General features: G+C 59.9%; 1 long non-coding RNA gene across 4 annotated transcripts; it reads right to left on the bottom strand.

Annotated features, from left to right (window-relative positions):
• Positions 1 to 89: 89 nt before the first annotated feature.
• Positions 90 to 9,066, bottom strand: LOC130156437 (uncharacterized). Of its 4 annotated transcripts, none has more exons than XR_008824422.1 (5): positions 8,579 to 9,066; positions 7,250 to 7,398; positions 3,976 to 4,168; positions 1,560 to 3,029; positions 90 to 904 (listed from the first exon to the last, which is right to left on the bottom strand). It is a non-coding gene; the product is annotated as an uncharacterized LOC130156437 (long non-coding RNA). The 4 variants fall into 4 exon arrangements; XR_008824423.1 differs by having other exon boundaries at positions 90 to 2,093; positions 2,970 to 3,029; XR_008824421.1 differs by having other exon boundaries at positions 90 to 3,029; positions 8,541 to 9,066.
• Between the last annotated feature and the right edge of the window lie 276 nt (positions 9,067 to 9,342).

The following is a 9,342-nucleotide window of genomic DNA, read 5'->3' as shown; positions in this document are numbered from 1 at the left end:
GGAAAGGGCTGGCAGAGGAAAGGGCTGGCAGAGGAAAGGGCTGGCAGAGGAAAGGGCTGGCAGAGGAAAGGGCTGGCAGAGGAAAGGGCTGGCAGAGGAAAGGGCTGGAGGACAGAGGAAGGGTAACCATGTGAAGACCTGCAGGAGCTTCAAAAGGAAACAAGTCCCTCAAGCAGGAGGCAGGTGTTGGGGGCAGTGGTACAAGACCTTACTGCTCCCATTCCTCGCAAATGCTTGAGCATCTTATACAGGTGCTGAGGGCAGCAGGGGCTTCCCCTTTGCAAGCACCTGCTTGGGCCATGCCATCGGCCCATGCTTACCATCCTCTACACTCACCTCCCCAGCAAATCCACCCTGGCCTTAATGTAACCGAGGATGAGATCGCTTTTAACCAACAAAAGAAAAGCTTTTAACGGAGGATCCCTCGTATCTCCCCCAAAAGCATTTCCTCTCTCATGTCCTTGGGGAAGAGCTGGAGGGCAGTGAAAGGACGGGGCCAAGCCTCTCCGCCTGCATCCCACACAGCAGTGTCTGGAGGCCGTGGGCTTCTCAGCCCACTGCCCTCCCTCAGAGTCCGGGGCATAATTCACTTTTTATGAATGGAAAGCACCCTCAGCTATATTTAGCAGCAGCCTGGTCCTGAAGGGCAGGAGAAGCACTGCTTGTTGACTTCAAGGGCTTGGAACAAGCCTGCCTTGTTATGTTTACGGCGCAGAGCTTTGCTGGAGAGGCCAAGAAAGCACCGAGTGGCTCGTTCTTGAAGCCTGATGGATTAAGCAAATGGCCACAGTAATTCAAGCCACATGGGGAAAGAGAAGAGGCGGCGGCGGGTGGGCTGGGGGCCTTGAGGGGCTCCTGCCTTCCCCCAACCAGCCATGGTTCAATCTGCTTTTCACAGCAGGACCTGCAAATGGAAAATAAGATCTTTGCAGCTCCTGGAGGAGACACTTCCCTGCCATGGGGAACATATGCTCCACGTTGCAGTGGAGGAGCTGGTAGCATCGGCAAAGCTGTTTATTTGCATAATCACCGATTAACACAAACGTCTCGGACAGGCGCCAGCCATCCCGTTGTATGTTCTCGCTCGCTTGCGAGTCGGCAGCGCCTGTCTGCCAAATCCTGCAATAATCCAGCACGTGCCGGGGAAACACGCACGGACCGTCCCGCCAGCTCGGGAGAACTGGGCTGCCTGCTCGGAGCTGGGCTGCCCGGCACAGCCTGTCTGGCAGCTCCTGGCTGTGTCTCTGAATCGTACGTGGAGCTTTTCCCCATCCCCAAAGCAGTCAGAAACACTGGCATAAAATGAAGCATGAAAAAACCTTCACGTCACTTCAAGAGCTGGGGATTTAGGAAAAGCATCAAATGCTTTAGGGATGCTGAGAATAACTTAAGCTATGTGCATCCATGGCAACGCGTGAGCATCCCCAGGCAATGGTGAGGCTTGAAGGCAACGGGGATCCCCCGCTCCCACCGGGCTGGGGTGCAGCTGGGGCGCAGCTGGGGCTGCCCGGAGCCCCACCACATCGAGGAGCCATTTCAGGTCCCAGAAGTGAGCGTACCTTCAGAAACATCAGGAGGGAATGGGCTTCGCTCCACGGAACGGCATCCCAGAGGAACATGAAGTCCGGGCCCGGTCTGTCCCCCGCTGTGCCTGGGCTGTGCCGCGGGTCGGGCCGTTTGGAAGAAGAGTTGCTGCCATCTAGTGAGCCCAGGCACCGCCGCCCCGCCTGCTGAGCGCCCCCGCACCCACCACGCCGCCTGCCCCCGAGCCGCCCGGAGGCTCGGGCTGGGTGCTGGGGGTCCCCTGGGCATCTCTGGCCGTCCCCTGGGGGACGTTTTCTGCCCAGTTCAGAGGGTTTGGCTGGTTTTTTTCAACAGTCATTGCACTGCATTTTGCCCTAAGCCGTAATACAGCCGGTTTCCTGGTGGGTTGGCTGAGTGTTTTTCAGAGAGCAGGGGGGACAGCCATGGTACACACAGGGTGCAGGAACGTCCCTTCCCTGCTCACCCACCCAAATCCAGCCTGGTCACACTGTTCTGGGCACCAAGGTGACCAGCAGGCTGGCTGTTTGTAGGGCAATTTGCAGCCACACCTGCAGAAAGGCCAGAAAAACTCCAGTTAAAGGAGGTTTTGCACACACACACCCCTGAGCACAAGGGGTGGGCAGAGAGGGGGGAGATGACCAGGGGGCTGTAAGGAATGGGGCTGTTCCGTACCAGCCTTGGCAAGGGCAGCCCAGGGCAGGTCTCTGTGCTGCACCGTGGCTTTGTCACCTCCCCAACATGAACATGGTCAGGGTCCCCTTGGAGGAGCACAGGGCTGTGGGCGAGCATTGCTGGGGACCCCACGTCAGGGTGAGTGGCTGCAGCCAGTGCTGGAGGCAGTGGGCAAGCAGGGCCACCCCCTCTGGAGCAGCGTGTCCCCCCCAGCCCTAAGCCCTTCGCCTGGGGCTGTCCTGTTCCCAGGCAGAGCCTCTGGGCAGTCCGGAGGGCCCACGGCCCACCCTGCTTGGTGTAAACGTCTGTATCACCAGCTCTCGAGAATGGAGGATGTGGGCATGCTGCTCTGCCCACCAGCCAGGGGAAAGGGGCAGAGAAAAACCCCTTTCTTGGAAATGTGGTGCTCCTGCGGCTGGTACAGTGTACAAATGGGACTCAGCCACAAGGGGCCAGTTAGTGCATCATAGCCAAAGAATCCCACTCCCTACCAAGCCCCCACACTGGTCCCAGCCCTATCTGCAGACCCCAGTTGGGGTCCCATTACCCCGAGCATCCCTCCAGTGGCACCCCTGGCCCCAGTGCAGCGCAGCCCTCTGGATGGGGCCATAGGTTTGGGCAGTGCCCAGAAAACCTGTGCTGACTTTACCCTTTTTCTGAGAGAACTATATATAACCCAGCTGGGCAGCTGGATGCAAAACTACTTCAGGGCCAAAATAAGCTGAGCTGGGTTGTGGAGGAATTGCAATTACCTGCTCAAGAAAATCCAAGTGCATCAGGAACTGCCCAGGCATGCAGCTCCACTGGCCAGACTAAAAAAAACACCAAATAGCATTAAGGACAGAGCAAGCTGGAGGTACCCATGGGTGTCTGCATCACCAGCAATGCCAGGAGCAGGTATCATCAGCCCCTGCCCCAAGACGGGGTGTTCAGGGGCAGAGACTGCCAGGCTCCCACACCCACAGCTCCGGGCACTCAGCCCTGCCCATGCAGCCAAAAAGCCTGTGGAAAATTTGGTTTCTTTATTTTTGGTTTTGGGGTTTTTTTCCCTGAAAACAAGCTGAAAACAAGTTCACTCCTGGCAGGCTCTAGACTCCCTGCAGTCCAGGGAAGGGTAAGCCCAGGGACCAGCAGCATCCTGCTGGGATGCAGAGCTGGGCCACTGCCCCAAGGCTGCAGTCGTGGCTCGGTGGCTGGGTTAGGGGTGCGGGGTCAGTGCTGGACACGGCTCCCACAGCCAGCCCCACACCGCAGCGCTGCTGGGGGGGTGGGGAACCCAGCTAGCAGGGGCAGGATAGAGGGAACTGCCAATCTGCTTTGGTCCCGCTCTCAAAAAACCCACACAGTTTTCTCAGCGTTCACTGGGGAGGGAAAGTGGATTTTTAAACAGCTCAAATAAACAACCAGGCTTGAAAAACACGGGCCTGATTTCCATACACCATTGCTGTAATTAGGCATGCAAACCAGGCAGACAGTTACAGATTAGCACTGAGAAACTGGGTGCAGCTCCCTCCTCGTAAGCCCAGCAAGGGCTTGGCATCTGTGGAGCCACCAGCAGAGGAGCTGAGCAGCACCCCTGGGTGCTCATCCACAGCCCCAGGGCTGTCGGGCTTGGTGCTGCCCTGGCGTGGGTGTGCTCAGAGTACCATGCAGTGCCATGCACAGAGCATGCTGGCACCGCAGCTACAAGCACCTGGCCTGGTTTGGGCTAGGACAGCTGCGGGTGAAGCCCCAAACTCCCTCACTGGTGCCCCTCACCTCTGCATCAGGCCTGGCCAGCACAGCTCACTCCAACTGGTCTCTGCGAAGGGACCGACATGTCGAGAAGGGCAGCAGGGTCTGGAAGGAGAAGCAGCAGCTGGAGGGTTTCAGTCCTGCAGGGATGTGTCCTTGCTCCCTGGCCCCAGCCAGCACTGGGATTTCGGGGGGTGGGCTGAGCAGTGGCCATGGTCTTAAAAAAAAAAAAAAAAAAAAAAAAGATAGAGGAAATCTATCGCTACAGCTGTGATGTGTGAGCACAGCTCAGTCCAATGCAAACCCATTCCCAGAGGGAACGGCCAGGCGACGCAGCGCAGGGGAGCAGCACGGGGGCTTTAGCCCTTTGCACACCCACTCTCCACAGTGATGCTCTGCATGGTCCTCACTCACCAGACCCACGTGAGGCTGAGGTGAGGCCCCCAGCACACCGTTAGTGGGGGGCTGTCCATCCCAATGGATGGAGGGGCTGCCAGGAGGTGCCTGTCTGAGCGGGAGCAAAGGGAGAAGCCCCCACTGCTGCCCCCAGCCGAGCCCCAAACCAGCACCCAGCAAAGGAGCTCGCAGGGTCTCCCACGCACAGGAGAGGCACCACAGGGCAGAAGAAAAGGCGCTTTATGAAACCCACTCCAGCATGCGGCTAAATTAACAACACAAGCAGGATCAGTGCTGAGAGGCAGGGTGAGACTCGCTCTTTGCTTTCTGCCCTGGGGTGCACAACCAGGAGCATGGCTCCAGGAAAGGAGCCCCCCCACCCCGGCCAGGCTCTTGGGAAAGCTGGGGATGCACCTGGGGTTTGTCCCCATGCCCCTGTTCTGTGTCACCACCCTGGACAGGCTGCCTTTGCGGGTGCACATGGTCACCGTCCCCTTGCACCCCACCAACAGCCGACACGTGTGTGTGCACACAGCCCCCTGGGGCTGTGCTGGGGGGAGCGGGCTGGTTTGAAGGGCTCTTTGTTCCCCCGTGTAATTATACCCAAGCGGGGGAATAGAAACGTGCTGAAAACCCCTTGCTGGACCTTTCTAACAGGAGCTGGGGCATTCAGCTGCACAGTGGCCCCATTGTTCCCTCCCGCGCGGCTGGGGCAGCCAGCCCACCTCCCACCTCCCACACCCCCCACTTCCCTGAAGTAACCAGCCTGCAATTAAAAAACAGGTCTTTTCCCTCTGCAGCATCAATACTGGGCAAAACACCCCAAACTTCCCCGTTGCCCAGGGCCGACAGAGTGACGCTGCAGCAGCAAGGGCAGAGCCCGCAGGTGAGCCGGTACCTTTTGGCACTGGGAGCATCCCCAGCACCCCCAGCCCTCACACCAGCCCAGCTGGGCAGGGCCATGGGGACATCTGCACTCACATCCATCTCTGCCCATGCCAAACCCCATGGAGATCTGGGGACACCCCATCCTTGCCCTGCCCCATACAGAAACGCTCCCACTCTTGGGACGCAGAGCAGCAATGGACTTGTGGCTGCAGCAAACTGGTTTCCAACAATGAGCTGGTCATTGGTGGTACAGCAGCATGCCAGTCTGACCCTCATGCTGGTCCCGGCGGGTTGCCTTCAAAATTAGGCAGCCCCAAGTTCTGGCTCTACTTTAGCCTGTGCTTCTTCCTGAGCCTGCTGCAAGGAGACGTGTGTGAAGGGCCCCCAGCCATCATCTTCCTGGTAGCCCCAGGAAAGGCTCAAGGGGAGGACCAGGGGTTTGGATCACCTTTGCCAAGGACGGACTTACAAAACAAACCCGCAATGAGCCCAACAGTCTTAGTAGCCTTGGTGGCCAGATCCTGCACAAGCACCACCCAGGCTAAGGACAGGCAGGGACTGGCTGCTGGCAGATGCTCAGCACCCTGCACATCTGGCTGTCTTGGCCACACAGATGAGCATCTGGGACAAGGGGCCACCCATCCCCGCAGCCAAACGGAGATGCCAAGCCAACATTCCTGCCCAGAGATCCCCAGGAGCTGGGGCTCTGCACGGAGCCACCGCCGCCCCGTGCCCCGAGGCTGGGGGTGCCACTGGGAGCCAGGCTGGCTCCACCACACCCTCTGCGATGGATGCTTGGCATGGCCCTCACAGGTCCGGGCATGCCAGTGGCTCCGGGGACACAGCTTCCAGAGCTGTGAACACAGTGGCTCATAACAGCACACTTACCCTGGGCCAAGACTAGCGGGGGGGGGGGGGGGGGGGCACCGAGCAGAGGGTGGGCTTGGAGGAGCAGCTGGGGTGGCCAGCAGGACACCCATGCTGGGGGGTGGGGGGTGGTGGGTGCCTCCCTGGAGCAGGCTGGCTGGCACCCCTGGCTGCACCACGCTCGGCACAGCTGTGGGTGGATTTTCCTCAGGTGAGCTTCCAGTGCTGCAGGGTCACGGCAGACATGCAGGAGCTGCTCCCCCAGGGTCCGTTCTCACCACCGAGTTCTGCCTTGTCTCACTGCACCAATCAGATGCTTCTTCACCGAAGTGACCCCATGTTATTAAGTTTAATCTGATCCCAGGACAAATACATCATTACAGCTTTTCCCACCCACGCTTTTCCCAAGCCACCAGTATTTTAGGATGGCAGGAGAAATCCCTGCCTCTTCTGGTTTTTACATGGGGACAGGGGATCTGCATCTCCATCTGCTCTGCTGGGGAAATGGAGAGGGGCAGAGCCCATCCCCGTGGCACTGGGGCAGGAGCAGGGTGCTGGGGAGCTGGGTGCTCTCCCTGCATGGGCTGTGGCATGAGGCACAGCACGATTTGATGATCTCCAGACACCAAACAAAGCGGATCCTTACCTCGGGGGTGAGGTGGGTGCTGTCGGGGAGGCACAGACTTTCCCAGCCCAGCTCACCCACCGCTGCTCAGCGGTGACCCGGGCACAGGGCGAGGGCCCAGGACACAGCCCTGAGCTCCTGAAACGTGCATCCCACACGCACACGGGGAAAGCCAGGCCAGCACCTCACCGGCCTTTGCTCAGCCTGAGCACATCCTGCCACACAGCCAGTCTGGGGGTCCCCCCTTCCTCACAGCACACCCCCACCTCCCCAGCCACCTACGTGTCTGCTGCATGTGTCCAGCTGCGCACTGCTCCTCCCCACAGTAAAGCCCCACAAAGGCTCTTTCCATGCCTTTTGCAGGGAAATGGTACTTCCCTGGGGGTTGCAGGTGTGGTTCGGAGCCCAGGCCACCTCTGTGAAGCTGCCCACAAGCTTTGGCTGTGATACCTGCCACAAAAAGCACCATAGCTAATGGCTTGCTGATGCTTTCTCTGAATTCTCCCCATTCGGAGCACAAACCTGGGCAAGGGAGCCCCGGGAAGCGCCTGCTGCCACCTGAGGGTTGAGGAGCTGGTGGCACCTCCAGGTGAGAAGCTGTTTCGGTCCCTCTGCATCTGTGCCAAGAGCGCAGGGCCTTTAGCTGCAGCAGTTGAAGCTCTTGCAATGCCCTGGGGAGGGAAAAAAAAAAATGAAGGTGGGAATAAATAAAAAAAGAAATAAAGGGGGGGGGGGGCGAGACAGAAAAGAAAGAGAGGAGGGGTGAGGGGGGCGAGAAAGCAAAGAAGAAAGGAGGGGAAGGAAGCAAAAAGAAAGGCGCAAAAGGCCAAGCTCTCAGCAGCCGGCCGGACCCCAGACACGACGCGCGCGGCCGGCGCTCGCCCGGGTCCCCGCGGCCGCTCGGGGGCCGGGGCCGCGCTGCGGCGGGCGGGGCAGCCCGGGAGGTGGCGGCAGACACACGGCGAGCGGCGGGGAAGCGCCGCGGCAGCCGGGCTGGCAGCGGGGGGGCTGCTCGGCCGCGGGGCTCCCGGCAGAGGGGGCTGGGGGCGGGCAGGGGGCGGCGCGGACCCCCCCCAACAGCGCTGCTACACCCAGAGGGGCAGCGGCGGGGGCACAACCCCCCCTCCCCACCCACCGGGGTGTCTCCGGCCGGCTCGTGTGGGCAGTGCTGGTGCCGGGGCCGCCAGCATCCCGGCCCTCCTGGGCGGGGGTCTGCGCAAAACACAGCCCTGGGGGAGCCGCGCTGGCGGGGGGTGATGTGCTCAGCCCCCCAGACACCGGAGCGTTGGGACGCAACGTCAGCACGGCAGCTGGCACCGAGCAAGGGGGGACAGAGGAAGGCGAAGGGGCAGCTGAACGGCTTTAGCCCCCCGGAGCGGAACGTCCCCGTAGCAAAAGGTCAGCTGTCCCCGAGGAAGGCAGGCTGTCACCCAGCAGGCCCCAGCCCCGAGGACAACCTACCTCCTGCACAGCCCCTGCTCATCTCTAACTGGGAGCCCAGTGACCCCCCACTGGTGCCCCCCACCCACAGTGGGCTGTACCGGGACCCCCCGCGCTCTCCCTCTCTCCTGCCTGCATCCCGCTCAGCACCCGGGGGCTGCGGGATGCTCAGGGGAAGCACCATGGCTCCGGGGTGCAAGAGTTGTCCCCTCCCATACTGCAGGGTCTCTGCAGGCAGCCGGAGTGCCCTGCACGGAGAGGTGGGTGGCCTGTGCCCCCCTGGAGGGCTAGAGGTGGTTGCACCCCCCTCTGTGACTCATTTTGGCACCTCTCTGGCATACAGCACAGCACCCACCCCAGCCCCATGGCTTACCCTGCAAAACAAGGGACCCAAACACTTGTGAACTTCACCTCAAAATCCTCCTGGAAACCATAAAGTCCAAGGGTTTATGGAAGGTTACACTTCATCTCCCAGCTCCTCCAAGTCCCTCCTGCCAGGGAGGGTTTGGCAAGGCAGAGCTGCCCGCGGCTCCTCCATCACATCAGGACCTGGGAAGGTTCCAGCGATTTTCAAGGCAGGTGAAGCAGGTCCTCAGGGTTTCGGTTTGAAAACCAGAGCAGCGCTAGGAGGAAAAACAACCGAGCGTCACCTCTCAGGTCAGAGCTGAAGACCAGGAATTCACGAGGCCCCAGTGTGAGCTGCCCCCAGCCAACACCAGATGCAGGCAGGCTGGCCAGGGAGGGCAGAAAGGCAGAGGGAATGGTGACAAATCCACTCCAGGAACCACAGCTCTGCAAGGACGGGCAGGCAGCCAGGCTTGCACTCTGGGGATTTGCAGAGTACCCGTCCAGATTGCTTTGCAAAAACAAGGCGCTTTTACGCCGAGGGTGGTTTTGGAAAGTACACGGGATTCTTGCAACTGAGAGATGAGAGAAAGAGGAAGAAAAAAAAAAAAAAAAAAAAGACATAAGTTGTTCCAAGAAGCACGTTCCAAGAACCTGTCACAGCTACACGAGACACAAGAACACGAAGACTGCAGACATACGTCACCGATATACTGACAAACAGCAGCTCCCACGGAGCAAATGTCAGCCCTGGCAGCACATGGCGCTGCTTTCCCAGTACTGGGAGCAGATTCTCAGAGGGCTGCTGAGAGCACACCAACGACAGACCC

This window comes from Falco biarmicus, chromosome 10 (assembly GCF_023638135.1).
Source record: "Falco biarmicus isolate bFalBia1 chromosome 10, bFalBia1.pri, whole genome shotgun sequence".
Lineage (NCBI taxonomy): Eukaryota > Metazoa > Chordata > Aves > Falconiformes > Falconidae > Falco > Falco biarmicus.
The sequence above is the reverse complement of the archived record's forward strand: the minus strand, read 5'-3'. Positions and strand labels throughout refer to the sequence as shown.